This window comes from Thalassophryne amazonica, chromosome 2, assembly GCF_902500255.1.
Source record: "Thalassophryne amazonica chromosome 2, fThaAma1.1, whole genome shotgun sequence".
In the NCBI taxonomy this organism is placed as follows: domain Eukaryota; kingdom Metazoa; phylum Chordata; class Actinopteri; order Batrachoidiformes; family Batrachoididae; genus Thalassophryne; species Thalassophryne amazonica.
In genome coordinates this window covers 21582322-21600023 of record NC_047104.1, presented here as the reverse complement: position 1 = coordinate 21600023, position 17702 = coordinate 21582322, and the positions used below count along the sequence as shown (strand labels likewise).

The window sequence follows — 17702 nt, the reverse complement described above, 5'->3', positions numbered from 1 at the left end:
GTTACTTTTTTAGACCAAGCAGAGGAAAAAAATATGGACTCACTCAATTCTGAGGAATAAATTATGGAATCACCCTGTAAATTTTCATCCCCAAAACTAACACCTGCATCAAATCACATCTGCTTGTTAGTCTGCATCTAAAAAGGAGTGATCACACCTTGGAGAGCTGTTGCACCAAGTGGACTGACATGAATCATGGCTCCAACACGAGAGATGTCAGTTGAAACAAAGGAGAGGATTATCAAACTCTTAAAAGAGGGTAAATCATCACGCAATGTTGCAAAAGATGTTGGTGGTTCACAGTCAGCTGTGTTTAAACTCTGGACCAAATACAAACAACATGGGAAGGTTGTTAAAGGCAAACATACTGGTAGACCAAGGAAGACATCAAAGCGTCAAGACAGAAAACGTAAAGCAATGTGTCTCAAAAATCGAAAATGCACAACAAAACAAATGAGGAACGAATGGGAGGAAACTGGAGTCAACGTCTGTGACCGAACTGTAAGAAACTGCCTAAAGGAAATGGGATTTACATACAGAAAAGTTAAACGAAAGCCATCATTAACACCTAAACAGAAAAAAACAAGGTTACAATGGGCTAAAGAAAAGCAATCGTGGACTGTGGATGACTGGATGAAAGTCATATTCAGTGATGAATCTCGACTCTGCATTGGGTAAGGTGATGATGCTGGAACTTTTGTTTGGTGCCATTCCAATGAGATTTATAAAGATGACTGCCTGAAGACAACATGTAAATTTTCACAGTCATTGATATGGGGCTGCATGTCATGTAAAGGCACTGGGGAGATGGCTGTCATTACATCATCAATAAATGCACAAGTTTACATTGATATTTTGGACACTTTTCTGATGTTTAAGGATGATGAAATCATTTTTCAAGAAGATAATGCATCTTGCCATAGAGCAAAAACTGTGAAAACATTCCTTGCAAAAAGACACATAGGGTCAATTTCATGACATAGGGTTAATGTCAACGAGCAGATGTGATTTGATGCAGGTGTTAGTTTTGGGGATGGAAATTTACAGGGTGATTCCATAATTTATTCCTCAGAATTGAGTGAGTCCATATTTTTTCCTCTGCTTGGTCTAAAAAAGTAACCGTTACTGACTGCCACAATCTTTTTTTCTTGATTTCTTATAGTGTTTCTTAAAGCCAGAAAGTTGCCATTTGAAATGACTTTAGTTTTGTGTCATGTCTGTGATCTGCTTTTTTTCTACAAAATTAAACAACAGAATGAACATCCTCCGAGGCCGGTGATTCCATAATTTTTGCCAGGGGTTGTAGAGTTGGGCTTGGAACAGGACAGAATTAGAAGGTGAGACTCTTTTCCAGGACCAGATATGTGATACAGGGTTGACAATAGCTGGTGTGCCCATCACAGCATCATGGTTCTACCATGGAACTCTCACTATCTACAGATATGAACATATCAATCAATCAATCAATCAATCAATTTTTTTATATAGCGCCAAATCACAACAAACAGTTGCCCCATGGCGCTTTATATTGTAAGGCAAGGCCATACAATAATTATGTAAAACCCCAACGGTCAAAACGACCCCCTGTGAGCAAGCACTTGGCTACAGTGGGAAGGAAAAACTCCCTTTTAACAGGAAGAAACCTCCAGCAGAACCAGGCTCAGGGAGGGGCAGTCTTCTGCTGGGACTGGTTGGGGCTGAGGGAGAGAACCAGGAAAAAGACATGCTGTGGAGGGGAGCAGAGATCGATCACTAATGATTAAATGCAGAGTGGTGCATACAGAGCAAAAAGAGAAAGAAACAGTGCATCATGGGAACCCCCCAGCAGTCTACGTCTATAGCAGCATAACTAAGGGATGGTTCAGGGTCACCTGATCCAGCCCTAACTATAAGCTTTAGCAAAAAGGAAAGTTTTAAGCCTAATCTTAAAAGTAGAGAGGGTGTCTGTCTCCCTGATCTGAATTGGGAGCTGGTTCCACAGGAGAGGAGCCTGAAAGCTGAAGGCTCTGCCTCCCATTCTACTCTTACAAACCCTAGGAACTACAAGTAAGCCTGCAGTCTGAGAGCGAAGCGCTCTATTGGGTGATATGGTACTACGAGGTCCCTAAGATAAGATGGGACCTGATTATTCAAAACCTTATAAGTAAGAAGAAGAATTTTAAATTATATTCTAGAATTAACAGGAAGCCAATGAAGAGAGGCCAATATGGGTGAGATATGCTCTCTCCTTCTAGTCCCCGTCAGTACTCTAGCTGCAGCATTTTGAATTAACTGAAGGCTTTTTAGGGAACTTTTAGGACAACCTGATAATAATGAATTACAATAGTCCAGCCTAGAGGAAATAAATGCATGAATTAGTTTTTCAGCATCACTCTGAGACAAGACCTTTCTGATTTTAGAGATATTGCGTAAATGCAAAAAAGCAGTCCTACATATTTGTTTAATATGCGCTTTGAATGACATATCCTGATCAAAAATGACTCCAGTATTACTAGAGGTCAGGGTAATGCCATCCAGAGTAAGGATCTGGTTAGACACCATGTTTCTAAGATTTGTGGGGCCAAGTACAATAACTTCAGTTTTATCTGAGTTTAAAGCAGGAAATTAGAGGTCATCCATGTCTTTATGTCTGTAAGACAATCCTGCAGTTTAGCTAATTGGTGTGTGTCCTCTGGCTTCATGGATAGATAAAGCTGGGTATCATCTGCGTAACAATGAAAATTTAAGCAATACCGTCTAATAATACTGCCTAAGGGAAGCATGTATAAGTGAATAAAATTGGTCCTAGCACAGAACCTTGTGGAACTCCATAATTAACTTTAGTCTGTGAAGAAGATTCCCCATTTACATGAACAAATTGTAATCTATTAGACAAATATGATTCAAACCACCGCAGCGCAGTGCCTTAATACCTATGGCATGCTCTAATCTCTGTAATAAAATTTTATGGTCAACAGTATCAAAAGCAGCACTGAGGTCTAACAGAACAAGCACAGAGATGAGTCCACTGTCCGAGGCCATAAGAAGATCATTTGTAACCTTCACTAATGCTGTTTCTGTACTATGATGAATTCTAAAACCTGACTGAAACTCTTCAAATAGACCATTCCTCTGCAGATGATCAGTTAGCTGTTTTACAACTACCCTTTCAAGAATTTTTGAGAGAAAAGGAAGGTTGGAGATTGGCCTATAATTAGCTAAGATAGCTGGGTCACGTGATGGCTTTTTAAGTAATGGTTTAATTACTGCCACCTTAAAAGCCTGTGGTACATAGCCAACTAACAAAGATAGATTGATCATATTTAAGATCGAAGCATTAAATAATGGTAGGGCTTCCTTGAGCAGCCTGGTAGGAATGGGTCTAATAAACATGTTGATGGTTTGGATGAAGTAACTAATGAAAATAACTCAGACAGAACAATCGGAGAGAAAGAGTCTAACCAAATACCGGCATCACTGAAAGCAGCCAAAGATAACGATACGTCTTTGGGATGGTTATGAGTAATTTTTTCTCTAATAGTTAAAATTTTGTTAGCAAAGAAAGTCATGAAGTCATTACTAGTTAAAGTTAATGGAATACTCAGCTCAATAGAGCTCTGACTCTTTGTCAGCCTGGCTACAGTGCTGAAAAGAAACCTGGGGTTGTTCTTATTTTCTTCAATTAGTGATGAGTAGAAAGATGTCCTAGCTTTACGGAGGGCTTTTTTATAGAGCAACAGACTCTTTTTCCAGGCTAAGTGAAGATCTTCTAAATTAGTGAGACGCCATTTCCTCTCCAACTTACGGGTTATCTGCTTTAAGCTATGAGTTTGTGAGTTATACCACGGAGTCAGACACTTCTGATTTAAAGCTCTCTTTTTCAGAGGAGCTACAGCATCCAAGTTGTCTTCAATGAGGATGTAAAACTATTGATGAGATACTCTATCTCCCTTACAGAGTTTAGGTAGCTACTCTGCACTGTGTTGGTATATGGCATTAGAGAACATAAAGAAGGAATCATATCCTTAACCTAGTTACAGCGCTTTCTGAAAGACTTCTAGTGTAATGAAACTTATTCCCCACTGCTGGGTAGTCCATCAGAGTAAATGTAAATGTTATTAAGAAATGATCAGACAGAAGGGAGTTTTCAGGGAATACTGTTAAGTCTTCTATTTCCATACCATAAGTCAGAACAAGATCTAAGATATGATTAAAGTGGTGGGTGGACTCATTTACTTTTTGAGCAAAGCCAATAGAGTCTAATAATAGATTAAATGCAGTGTTGAGGCTGTCATTCTCAGCATCTGTGTGGATGTTAAAATCGCCCACTATAATTATCTTATCTGAGCTAAGCACTAAGTCAGACAAAAGGTCTGAAAATTCACAGAGAAACTCACAGTAACGACCAGGTGGACGATAGATAATAACAAATAAAACTGGTTTTTGGGACTTCCAATTTGGATGGACAAGACTAAGAGACAAGCTTTCAAATGAATTAAAGCTCTGTCTGGGTTTTGGATTAATTATAAGCTGGAATGGAAGATTGCTGCTAATCCTCCGCCCCGGCCCATGCTACGAGCATTCTGACAGTTAGTGTGACTCGGGGGTGTGACTCATTTAAACTAACATATTCATCCTGCTGTAACCAGGTTCTGTTAGGCAGAATAAATCAATATGTTGATCAATTATTATATCATTTACCAACAGGGACTTAGAAGAGAGAGACCTAATGTTTAATAGACCACATTTAACTGTTTTAGTCTGTGGTGCAGTTGAAGGTGCTATATTATTTTTTCTTTTTGAATTTTTATGCTTAAATAGATTTTTGCTGGTTATTGGTAGTCTGGGAGCAGGCACCGTCTCTACGGGGATGGGGTAATGAGGGGATGGCAGGGGGAGAGAAGCTGCAGAGAGGTGTGTAAGACTACAACTCTGCTTCCTGGTCCCAACCCTGGATAGTCACGGTTTGGAGGATTTAAGAAAATTGGCCAGATTTCTAGAAATGAGAGCTGCTCCATCCAAAGTGGGATGGATGCCGTCTCTCCTAACAAGACCAGGTTTTCCCCAGAAGCTTTGCCAATTATCTATGAAGCCCACTTCATTTTTTGGACACCACTCAGACAGCCAGCAATTCAAGGAGAACATGCGGCTAAACATGTCACTCCCGGTCCGATTGGGGAGGGGCCCAGAGAAAACTACAGAGTCCGACGTGTCTGCCGACGTGAATTACAATCTTACCAAATTTATGCTTAGCCTTAGCCAGCAGTTTCAAATTTCCTTCAGTGTCGCCTGCTCTGGCCCCCGGAAGACAATTGACTATGGTTGCTGGTGTCGCTAACTTCACATTTCTCAAAACAGAGTCGCCAATAACCAGAGTTTGATCCTCGGCGGGTGTGTCGTCGAGTGGGGAAAAACGGTTAGAGATGTGAACGGGTTGGCGGTGTACACGGGGCTTCTGTTTAGGGCTACGCTTCCTCCTCACAGTCACCCAGTCGGCCTGCTTTCCCGGCTGCTCGGGATCTGCCAGGGGGTAACTAACGGCAGCTAAGCTACCTTGGTCCGCACCGACTACAGGGGCCTGGCTAGCTGTAGAATTTTCCACGGTGCGGAGCCGAGTCTCCAATTCGCCCAGCCTGGCCTCCAAAGCTACGAATAAGCTACACTTATTACAAGTACCATTACTGCTAAAGGAGGCCGAGGAATAACTAAACATTTCACACCCAGAGCAGAAAAGTGCGGGAGAGACAGGAGAAGCCGCCATGCTAAATCGGCTAAGAGCTAGTAGCTACGCTAAGCTAGCGGATTCCTAAACACATGCAAAGTGAATAATGTGTATATAATTTAGAGGTGATTCAGCAGAAGGAGTGCTTTAGTTAAGGCACGTAAAGATTACACTGGGAAACAAATCGTAATCTAGATAACTAGATCAATCTAACTGCGCAGATTAAACAGCTAACAGATACAGCAAAACACCGCTGTGCTCCGGAACAGGAAGTGATACAATACCGCAGTGAGAGCCAACCACCAGTAGAGGCAAGCAACATATGGATGAGATGGCCCAAATTTGTGAGGGCAGGTCAACCAGGGACCTTGACCCATTCCCACAAACAACCTTTAGGAAAGTTGAATGTCACATCTAACATGGTGAAGGAGCTGAAGCTTATGCTGGAGGCTAGGAAGCAACAAATTCAGTACACAGCATGGGATCTAGAACCAAAGTCCTCAGCAGGGGCTGGACTCATTGACCAGGGTAAGAGGTTCCATGTGACTATGGGGAGGAAGACTGATTGTTTTTACATATGTATGCAGAATGTGTATAAGTGCAGGGGTGGTGGCCAAGTGGTTAATGCGCTTGGCCTCAGTGCAAAATGTTCCGGGTTCAAATCCCACCCCTGCCACATTTCTCCATGTAATGTGGAGTTGCGTCCCTGCGTGTAAACCCAGACACCTAACGCCACCTTGTTATTTCAGTCATTACCCAAATTTTGTGACTATAGGTGAACCATTTGACCATAGGTTCTGAGTCCACCCATCTCAGAATAATACATCTTTTTTGGATCATATATATCCCAAGCTGACCCAAACATTTTGAACAACACAAACCAAAGGTTTGATCTGTATTAAAACCAAGATGATGTGATGTGATTACAGAATTCCTTTTTATTTAGAACAACCTGTTTAAAAGATTTGAACCAATCAGAATCACTTTTACCCAGATTTAATTTTTGAACAATTGGCCCCAGACTTTCACCCATGTGAGCAGCTTTTTTCACCTCCTGAATAGGAGACTGAAAAAGCAGGAGACCCAAGGTGATGATATAAGCCAGAAGAAGACACTAAACAGGATATCCAGAGGAGAACATGGGACACCAAAGGGGAGAGGAAGAAAAAAATAAGACTGAATATGAAGAACTGAAACCACAAAAAGCCAGATGAGACTGGGAGGCATGGAAGAGAGCTTGAGCCAGCATTCAATACAAATTCTTCGGTGGAAGAGACCACGTCACGTTGGGCTTCAGACCAACATGAAGTTCAATGACCACAGGAAACCTGAACACAGCCAGTAGAGGATGACTTCAAGACAAGAAGATCTTCTCACTGGAAAGAGGTTGCTATTAAAGCAGAAAAGGAAAAGCAATCAGTTGGCGACATCAGAATTTGACGCAGTTACTGGAAGCAAAGAATATGGAACCAAATATAAAGTGTTAAGTACTGTGATCTGTACAACTGTTTTTGCTTGCCCAAAAACTGTGCTTGCCCAAAAACTGTGAATAAACTTGTGTTATGTTGTGTTTGCTAACATGTCAAGATTTAAATATGAGGAATCCTGTTGATTCATGGACAGGATATTGAGGCTTACTTGGAGGGAGGAGGGTTTTCAGTTTGGTGGGCTTAGGTGCTGCGGGAGTATGGAGTGAGGGGGTCCCTTCTCAGGACCATCCAATCTCTGTACTCACAAAGCAAGAGCTGTCTTTTGGTGCTCGGCAGTAAGTCGGACTCGTTTCTGGTGGGGGTTGGCCTCCACCAGGGCTGCCCCTTGTCACCAATCCTGTTTTTCATATTTACAGACAGGATATCGAGGCGTGGTCGGGGGGAGGAAGGTTTCCAGTTTGGTCGGGCCAGGGTGTCATCACTGCTTTTTGCAGATGATGTGGTCCTGTTGGCTTCATCGGCCGGTGACCTCCAACACTCACTGGATCGGTTCGCAGCCGAGTGTGAAGCGGCTGGGATGAAGATCAGCACCTCTAAATCTGAGGCCATGGTTCTCAGCAGGAAACCCATGGATTGCCTACTCTGGGTAGGGAATGCGGTCTTGCCCCAAGTGAAGGAGTTCAAGTACCTCGGGGTCTTGTTCACAAGTGAGGGGACAATGGAACATGAGATTGGGCAGAGAAGCGGTGCAGCAGGGGCGGTGTTGCATTTGCTCTACCATACTGTTGTGACAAAAAGGGAGCTGAGCCAAAAGGCAAAGCTCCTGATCTACTGGTCAATCTTCATTCCTACTCTCACCTATGGTCATGAGGTGTTGGGTCATGATCGAAAGAATTCGATCGTAAGTACAAGCGGCCAAAATGGGGTTCCTTAGAAGGGTGGCTGTTGTCTCCGTTACAATGATAGGATGAGAAACTCAGTCATCTGTTGGGAGGTTGGAGTAGAGCCGCTGCTCCTTCACATTGAAAGGAGCCAGCTGCGGTGCTTCAGGCATCTGGTAAGGATGCCCCCTGGGTGCCTCCCTAGGGAGGTGTTCCAGGCACATCCATCTGGGAGGAGACCCTGGGGAAGACCCAGGACTAGGTGGAGAGATTATATTTCCACACTGGCCTGGGAACGCCTCAGGACCCCCAGTCAGAGGTGGTCAATGTGGCCTGGGAAAGGGAAGTCTGGGGTCCCCCGCTGGAGATGTTGCCCCCACGACCTGATCCCAGATAAGCGTTTGAAGATGATTTATGAGTTAAAAGCTGCTTTCTCATATTCATATTTTAATTTCAACCCCAAATGTGGAAAAAAAGGGAAAGAACTGAGGCCTCATGTACAAAGCATGCGTACACACAAAAACATGGTAGTGTCCATCTCTATGCTAACGTTAAGATGTGTCAAAAGTGAAATAACCATGGAAATATGTGGTGTGTCACACAAAAATCCTGACTGCCTTACACACATTTCTACAGCTATTGTTCCACTGCTGACACGTAAAGGTGATGCTGGGAAATAATTAATAGTGTGAAAACATGAAGTCATCAGAGTGATGTACACACCAGAGACACACTGATGAACATTTAACACACCCATGTGTTTGCAATTATATGGGTTAATATAAAAGCCGGCACAAAGTGATGAGGAAAATGGTACTAAGAAGGGCTGCATTAGCATTGTCAGAGGACCTTGCAAATGGTACAATCTGAGGTGATGCCGATTCCGATTACCAAGGCCACCGTTACTGGAGATGTGAGCAGAACCGCGGCCAGTCCAGATCAAAATACGGCGAGGAGCCAGGGGTTGTCTGTGGCCACACAGGTGCTGACCACGCTGGGATTCCTGACAACAGGGTCATTCCAGCAGGAGCTGGCTGATTGGTCCGGAGTGTGCCAGTCAACCTTAAGCCGAGCCATGCCAGCTGTGTGGGACACGATCATCTAAATGTCATCCAGGTACATCATATTCCAACATTAAAGCACAATTTACAGCAACAGCCAGTTCCCCTAATGTCATCAGAGTTATTGACTGCACACATATTGCTATAAAGGTGCCATCAGATCATGAATTTGTTTCTGTTAATAGGAGACAATTTCATTCAGTTGATCAACATATATGTGATGTGCAAATGCATTGGGTTGGGAACAGGCAGGCTAGCACATAGCACGATGGGTGGCTGCTTGGTGTGCAAATATTTTATTTGTGTAATTGTTCAGAATGAAAACTAGTGTGCACACATTTGGGCATGTGCGCATTCAAATATGGTTTTTGTTATTATTATTAATGTGCTTTCTTTTTCTTGATGGTGAAACTGGAGCTGCAGCACTTCTAGATAGACCCCCGATTGTCTCCCTGTGTTTAGTATTTGTCAGTAAATGCAGGTGAAGTTGTGAATGTTACACAGTGTCAGCTGGTGTGCCTAATTTCTTTTAACTTCTGTGTGTGTGTGTGCGCTACTCTGAGCTCACAGCGGCCTCACACACACACGCTCCCACTAACATTTTCCAGTTTCATGTTTATTCCATTTGCAAGGGTACCACATAGACTATCCCTGTGTGTCTCCATGCCATGTCCAGTCATCTGTAGCTCAAACTCTGTATAAATCCTTTTCTGTGTTCATGTTGACTGATCTGACGGAGGGGAAATCCCAGCTCCCAGGGCCTATTTACGTGGATTTGCATACTTAAATTGGGGGTGGAAAGGGAGGGGCTTGGTGCGTGTACGCTCAGGTCCACGTTCAGTGGGAGGTACAAACGGAACATGCGTATGCACACTTTGAGACATCTGAACATTTTTGTGCTTATGCCAGTTTATGGGTTTTGGCGTACACCATGTTTCAGTAGGAAATCCATGCAAGTCTTTGTACGCGAGGCCCCTTGTCTTAGTACTGCAGTACTCCTGGAGGTTCAGGGTGTTTAAGTATGTTAGGCTCTTGCTCTTGAGTGTGTATGATAAACTAACTGTTCGATTGACAAGCAGATTGGTGCAGATCAGGACTATGCCACAGCATGGATCTTCCCTGGGTCCTGGATGGCAACCACCTAGACCTCCCACCTTTTCTTAAAAAGAAGACCTGAAAGTTCAGGCACAATTTGCCAGAAGGTACATCTGAGATGCAAGCCTAGATTTGATGTTTTGGTGAAAGAAAGTCCTCCTCTATACCACATCATCATGAAGCTGTATAACTATGGGTACAAAATGCAAAACATGCACTATGCACAATTTCTCCAATCACAGCCAGAGAAGCCTATAGCTTCTTCTTGGTTCTCTAGGTGTTTTCCTCACTCTTCTCCTTCTTGCACAATCAGATTTTGAGAAGTATCTACTCCACAGATTTACCATAGAGTGCCGTACCATGTGTATTTCTTCATAATGGATGTAAATCAAGTTCAAGACATATTCAGTGACTTGGAAATGTTCATGCATCATCCCGACTTATCTGAAGAAAAGTGGCAACAAAACTGATTATTTACAGGCATTATACCAAACCGTTTCATTACTTATGCAACCCATCATCTTGGTTTTTAATTTTCTTATTAATTTATATCAAGTTGTAGAGATTTGTTTTGGTTTGTGTTTAAAGAAGATAATTTATTATTATTACTATTATTTTTTTGTATTTGAAATGGCTATAAACAAATTAAAATGTGTGAAATACCAAGTGTTCCACTACTTTTAGAGGGCACTGTATCTGCTGTCACCAGGTGAAGTGTGGCCGTTCACACTGAAGCCTGACATTTCCTCACCATGCAAGAGATACTCTTCATCAGTCTCCCAAAGTCATTCCAGCAGTCCCCAAGGCTTCCACGAAGTAACCTAGAACCAAAAGCTTTAGGTCACTGGTTAGTGTCCAAGTCTCCTACAGGAAGACAGGACTTGAACTTTCATTCCCCTGCACAGACTTTGAAATTGCGAGACCTGTCCAATTACTGCAGGATTGGGTGGTTAATGCTGCTTTGGAAGGGAAAGTTGCCAATTTACCAAGAGATTTACATTTCAGTTCTCACCTTATCCTGCCATTAATGCTAATGTGACCAAAATGGATGTTCTCTGCCGGTTTGTGGAACAGCGTAAGGAGTTCTAGAGATCTTATGAGCCAGTTGAGGTGGCATTTGGTTGCATTCTTTCTGCATACCTTCCTCTGAAGTTCTTCTGGGCAAAGACCCTAGAGCATACTAGATTACATAGTCCACCTGTTTTTGGAATGCGCAGCAACCCTCCAGGCTTAGCTGGATAAAGTAGCTTGGGGGGCTACTGCCACTATGACACCACCTCCAGTAGGTGGCTTCGTAGGTTTCTGCACACAAGGGATGCCTTGTGTGCACTGAAAGACTTTTTAAAAGCAAGAGGTCTGAAAAGCAGCAAAATGAGAAAGAGTTAGGATTTTACAACACTCAGCTCCAGCCAAACCGTCATAAGAGCTAATCCACACCGACAGACCCAGATAAATATGTGGTGACTAATGATCAAAAGTCTGACACAACCAGCATAAAAAAAGACTTTGTTGCAATGAAATCCATACATTCAAGTAAAATATGTTTTCTTATTTAATCCATATTCATGAAGGACAGGCAAGGGTACAAACGCTACTTATGCTGCGATCACGCTGGCTGTAAGCCAGTTGTTTTTAAAAATCTTTAACAAGGAGGAAAGAGATGGATTATTTAAATCGGGTAATCGGGTAAACCTGAATAATTTGTGTGATATTATGGAGAAAAATTAATCTGTAACCTCAGGAAAAGTTCATCAGAGCTGGAGCTTCATGTCTTAATATAACGCTATGCAAAATGCTGGACTGTTCAATAAAGCAAACTATTGTCTGTCATCAAACAAATGCTCAAAAAAGCGGTTCACAAGTCAAAGATATCTCACTTCTGACCTTAAAGCTCTAGGCTTTTTTAAGATTTAAGTTGTAAAAGAATTTTCTTTGGGAATACTATAATTTTGTTCGTTAGCATTTAAATAATGGATTCATAACATGATTTTGCCAATATGATCAAAGTTTACGTTGTCTGGAAACAATTTATTATTTTGACCCCTGATGGGTCAAAATTCAAATGATCAGTCCCCATGACTTACACTTGGTGGTGACGTCATAACTTATGTGGGGGCTTCCCCTGATCTGTGCGAGGGTGCTGGGAAGCACACAGCAACAGCCAATCAGAGTGGAGAAAGACAGTGTGATGTCAGCTGGTTGCTCACTCGAACAAAATACGGTGCATCTGTAAAGTATTCACAGTGCTGCACTTTTTCCACATTTTATTATGTTACAGCCTTATTCCAAAATGGAGTAAATTTTTTTTTTTAGATTTTTGCAAATGTATTAAAAAAACAAAGACATCACATATACATAAGTATAGTGTCATACGTATAGTATAAGAATGGGAAAATTAGTTTCCTGTCATCAGTGGTTGGTCAGTATATGTAAAAAAATAAATAAAGAAATAAAACAACACACAAGTTACTGTAACGTGTGTTGGTTTTTACAAATAAATCTGTATTTGTAAATATGTCCATTTTTTTCATTTGTAAAAAAGGCAATATGAAAACTGAAAATTCTGTTTGTTAAGTGATTCAGCACTTTTAGCGAATGTGTGGCCATGAACATTGCCATCCAGTAGATGGCAGTGTTCATGGCAGTGAGATTACCAGTGGCAGTGTAAATTTTCCCATAATGCTTTTAGGCATGTGTGTCTGTAAAACACTAAAACCTTCCAAATTGGTGCATTACTTAAAAACTAAAACATATAGCTGATATTTTCACTTTGTCAAATGACCGAGGTGACGTTGCGGAATTAGTTTGTTTAAATTTTTTTACCATAAGTCAAAACTATCTTGTGCATGACTCCTGTGATACGTCTGCAAGTCTGTATGGCTGTGAAAATAAATGATTTTTTTTTTTTTTGCTCCCTTTCCTTTTTTTTTTAATGGTCACCAGGTCTTTTTTGCTAAGAGAAGGCTCATCTGAGACAGAAGCACTGACTCGTTGTGTCTGTAGCTGCCAGTGAACTTGAGTCAATACTAAAAGTTGCCGCATTAGCTTTTACCTGTAACTTCCACTAATTTTTTTTGAGGTTTAGCGGTTTAGCTTTATAAATGTTAACTTTTCAGAAGCTTATTTCTGTATAAATCTATTATGTTTCTCATATAGTTTGTAAAAGTTAGGGAGAAATAAACACTTCTAAATATAAAATGGTGTTTTTGTAACCAGATAACACCTCTGAAGTGATTTACAGCCATCTTACAGATGTTAGCATGTACACCCCGGGAATGTGCATCACGCAAGTGGGTCATGTCAAAGGTCATCTTAAAACCTCATGCATGCAAACACGTGCTTCCTCCTGCAGTCCGTCTGCATGACTGCAACACAAGAAAAGACCAAATTTGTTATGGAATTCCCCCAGATGAATATGTTCATTAAAATCAGCTTAAATTTTGTAACACTTTGCAAAAATGAACTAATGTCATAATGTTTGGATTTCAGTAAAAATAACAGTTTGTGAGTTTTGTGAAATTTGAAAGGCTGTACACCTTTAAAGGAAACAACACACAACACAAAGTGGTTTGAAATGCAGAAATTGCTCCCGTGTAACTGTGTGATTTTTCAGTGGAAATGGCTGAATTTCTAATGTTTTAGGTGTCTTGTTTATCATGTGTGGCCTGTGACCCTGCAACCTTTGTACATGTGCAACAATAACTACAGAATTGCAGCCAAAGATGGATGGATACGTGGAAGGAGAACGGCAAACTGAAAACACCACAAAATAAAAAAACAGACGCTTCTTTGCATTTTTACTGAAGGTTTTTTTGGTCAATAAACAGAATCTAAGGTTGTGCAGGGTCAGGGTAGAGCGAGATGGGCCAGGGCTAGGGGTGATAGGTCAGGGTTAGGGTGAGATTGGTCAAGGTAGCGTTAGTGTGTGATGGGTCAGGGTTAGGGTGTGATAGATCAGGGCCATTGTAAGGTGTGATGGGTTAGGGTCAAGGTTAGGGTGTGGTGAGTTGGGGTCAATGTTAGGGTGTGATGGTACAATATTGTACAGTGATACAATACTGCTCACTGCGGTATTGTATCACTTCCTGTTCTGGAGCACAGCGGTGTTTTGCTGTTTTGCTGTATCTGTTAGCTGTTAGATTGATCTAGTTACCTAGATAACGATTTGTTTCACAGTGTAATCTTCACGTGCCTTAACTAAAGCACTCCCTCTGCTGAATCACCTCTAAATTATTTACACATTATTCACTTTGCATGTTTTTAGGAATCCGCTAGCTTAGCGCAGCTACTAGCTCTTAGCCGGTTTAGCATGGCGGCTTCTCCTGTCTCTCCCGCACTTTTCTGCTCTGGGTGTGAAATGTTTAGTTATTCCTCGGCCTCCTTTAGCAGTAATGGTACTTGTAATAAGTGTAGCTTATTCGTAGCTTTGGAGGCCAGGCTGGGCGAATTGGAGACTCGGCTCCGCACCGTGGAAAATTCTACAGCTAGCCAGGCCCCTGTAGTCGGTGCGGACCAAGGTAGCTTAGCCTCCGTTAGTTTCCCTCTGGCAGATCCCGAGCAGCCGGGAAAGCAGGCCGACTGGGTGACTGTGAGGAGGAAGCGTAGCCCTAAACAGAAGCCCCGTGTACACCGCCAACCCATTCACATTTCTAACCGTTTTTCCCCACTCGGCGACACACCCACCGAGGATCAAACTCTGGTTATTGGCGACTCTGTTTTGAGAAATGTGAAGTTAGCGACACCAGCAACCATAGTCAATTGTCTTCCGGGGGCCAGAGCAGGCGACATTGAAGGAAATTTGAAACTGCTGGCTAAGGCTAAGCGTAAATTTGGTAAGACTGTAATTCACGTCGGCAGTAATGACACCCGGTTACGCCAATCGGAGGTCACTAAAATTAACATTGAATCGGTGTGTAACTTTGCAAAAAACAATGTCGGACTCTGTAGTTTTCTCTGGGCCCCTCCCCAATCGGACCAGGAGTGACATGTTTAGCCGCATGTTCTCCTTGAATTGCTGGCTGTCTGAGTGGTGTCCAAAAAATGAGGTGGGCTTCATAGATAATTGGCAAAGCTTCTGGGGAAAACCTGGTCTTATTAGGAGAGACGGCATCCATCCCAATTTGGATGGAGCAGCTCTCATTTCTAGAAATCTGGCCAATTTTCTTAAATCCTCCAAACCGTGACTATCCAGGGTTGGGACCAGGAAGCAGAGTTGTAGTCTTACACACCTCTCTGCAGCTTCTCTCCCCCTGCCATCCCCTCATTACCCCATCCCTGTAGAGACGGTGCCTGCTCCCAGACCACCAATAACCAGCAAAAATCTATTTAAGCATAAAAATTCAAAAAGAAAAAATAATATAGCACCTTCAACTGCACCACAGACTAAAACAGTTAAATGTGGTCTATTAAACATTAGATCTCTCTCTTCTAACTCCCTGTTAGTAAATGATATAATAATTGATCAACATATTGATTTATTCTGCCTTACAGAAACCTGGTTACAGCAGGATGAATATGTTAGTTTAAATGAGTCAACACCCCCGAGTCACACTAACTGCCAGAACGCTCGTAGCATGGGCCGAGGCGGAGGATTAGCAGCAATCTTCCATTCCAGCTTATTAATTAATCAAAAACCCAGACAGAGCTTTAATTCATTTGAAAGCTTGACTCTTAGTCTTGTCCATCCAAATTGGAAGTCCCAAAAACCAGTTTTATTTGTTGTTATCTATCGTCCTCCTGGTCATTACTGTGAGTTTCTCTGTGAATTTTCAGAACTTTTGTCTGACTTACTGCTTAGCTCAGATAAGATAATTATAGTGGGCGATTTTAACATCCACACAGATGCTGAGAATGACAGCCTCAACACTGCATTTAATCTATTATTAGACTCAATTGGCTTTGCTCAAAATGTAAATGAGTCCACCCACCACTTTAATCATATCTTAGATCTTGTTCTGACTTATGGTATGGAAATTGAAGACTTAACAGTATTCCCTGAAAACTCCCTTCTGTCTGATCATTTCTTAATAACATTTACATTTACTCTGATGGACTACCCAACAGTGGGGAATAAGTTTCATTACACTAGAAGTCTTTCAGAAAGCGCTGTAACTAGGTTTAAGAATATGTTTCCTTCATGTTCCCTAATGTCATATACCAACACAGTGCAGAGTAGCTACCTAAACTCTGTAAGTGAGATAGAGTATCTCGTCAGTAGTTTTACATCCTCATTGAAGACAACTTTGGATGCTGTAGCTCCTCTGAAAAAGAGAGCTTTAAATCAGAAGTGCCTGACTCTGTGGTATAACTCACAAACTCACAGCTTAAAGCAGATAACCCGTAAGTTGGAGAGGAAATGGCGTCTCACTAATTTAGAAGATCTTCACTTAGCCTGGAAAAAGAGTCTGTTGCTCTATAAAAAAGCCCTCCGTAAAGCTAGGACATCTTACTACTTATCACTAATTGAAGAAAATAAGAACAACCCCAGGTTTCTTTTCAGCACTGTAGCCAGGCTGACAAAGAGTCAGAGCTCTATTGAGCTGAGTATTCCTTTAACTTTAACTAGTAATGACTTCATGACTTTCTTTGCTAATAAAATTTTAACCATTAGAGAAAAAATTACTCATAACCATCCCAAAGACATATCGTTATCTTTGGCTGCTTTCAGTGATGCCGGTATTTGGTTAGACTCTTTCTCTCCGATTGTTCTGAGTTATTTTCATTAGTTACTTCCTCCAAACCATCAACATGTCTATTAGACCCCATTCCTACCAGGCTGCTCAAGGAAGCCCTACCATTAATTAATGGTTCGATCTTAATATGATCAATCTATCTTTATTAGTTGGCTATGTACCACAGGCTTTTAAGGTGGCAGTAATTAAACCATTACTTAAAAAGCCATCACTTGACCCAGCTATCTTAGCTAATTATAGGCCAATCTCCAACCTTCCTTTTCTCTCAAAAATTCTTGAAAGGGTAGTTGTAAAACAGCTAACTGATCATCTGCAGAGGAATGGTCTATTTGAAGAGTTTCAGTCAGGTTTTAGACTTCATTATAGTACAGAAACAGCATTAGTGAAGGTTACAAATGATCTTCTTATGGCCTCAGACAGTGGACTCATCTCTGTGCTTGTTCTGTTAGACCTCAGTGCTGCTTTTGATACTGTTGACCATAAAATTTTATTACAGAGATTAGAGCATGCCATAGGTATTAAAGGCACTGCGCTGCGGTGGTTTGAATCATATTTATCTAATAGATTACAATTTGTTCATGTAAATGGGGAATCTTCTTCACAGACTAAGGTTAATTATGGAGTTCCACAAGGTTCTGTGCTAGGACCAATTTTATTCACTTTATACATGCTTCCCTTAGGCAGTATTATTAGACGGCATTGCTTAAATTTTCATTGTTACGCAGATGATACCCAGCTTTATCTATCCATGAAGCCAGAGGACACACACCAATTAGCTAAACTGCAGGATTGTCTTACAGACATAAGGACATGGATGACCTCTAATTTCCTGATTTTAAACT

General features: G+C 41.6%; 1 long non-coding RNA gene across 1 annotated transcript; it reads left to right on the top strand.

Annotated features, from left to right (window-relative positions):
* Nucleotides 1-6026: 6026 nt before the first annotated feature.
* LOC117501894 lies at nt 6027-17292 on the top strand. The gene is made up of 3 exons (XR_004558120.1): nt 6027-6170; nt 12529-12534; nt 17281-17292. It is a non-coding gene; the product is annotated as an uncharacterized LOC117501894 (long non-coding RNA).
* Nucleotides 17293-17702: the final 410 nt, after the last annotated feature.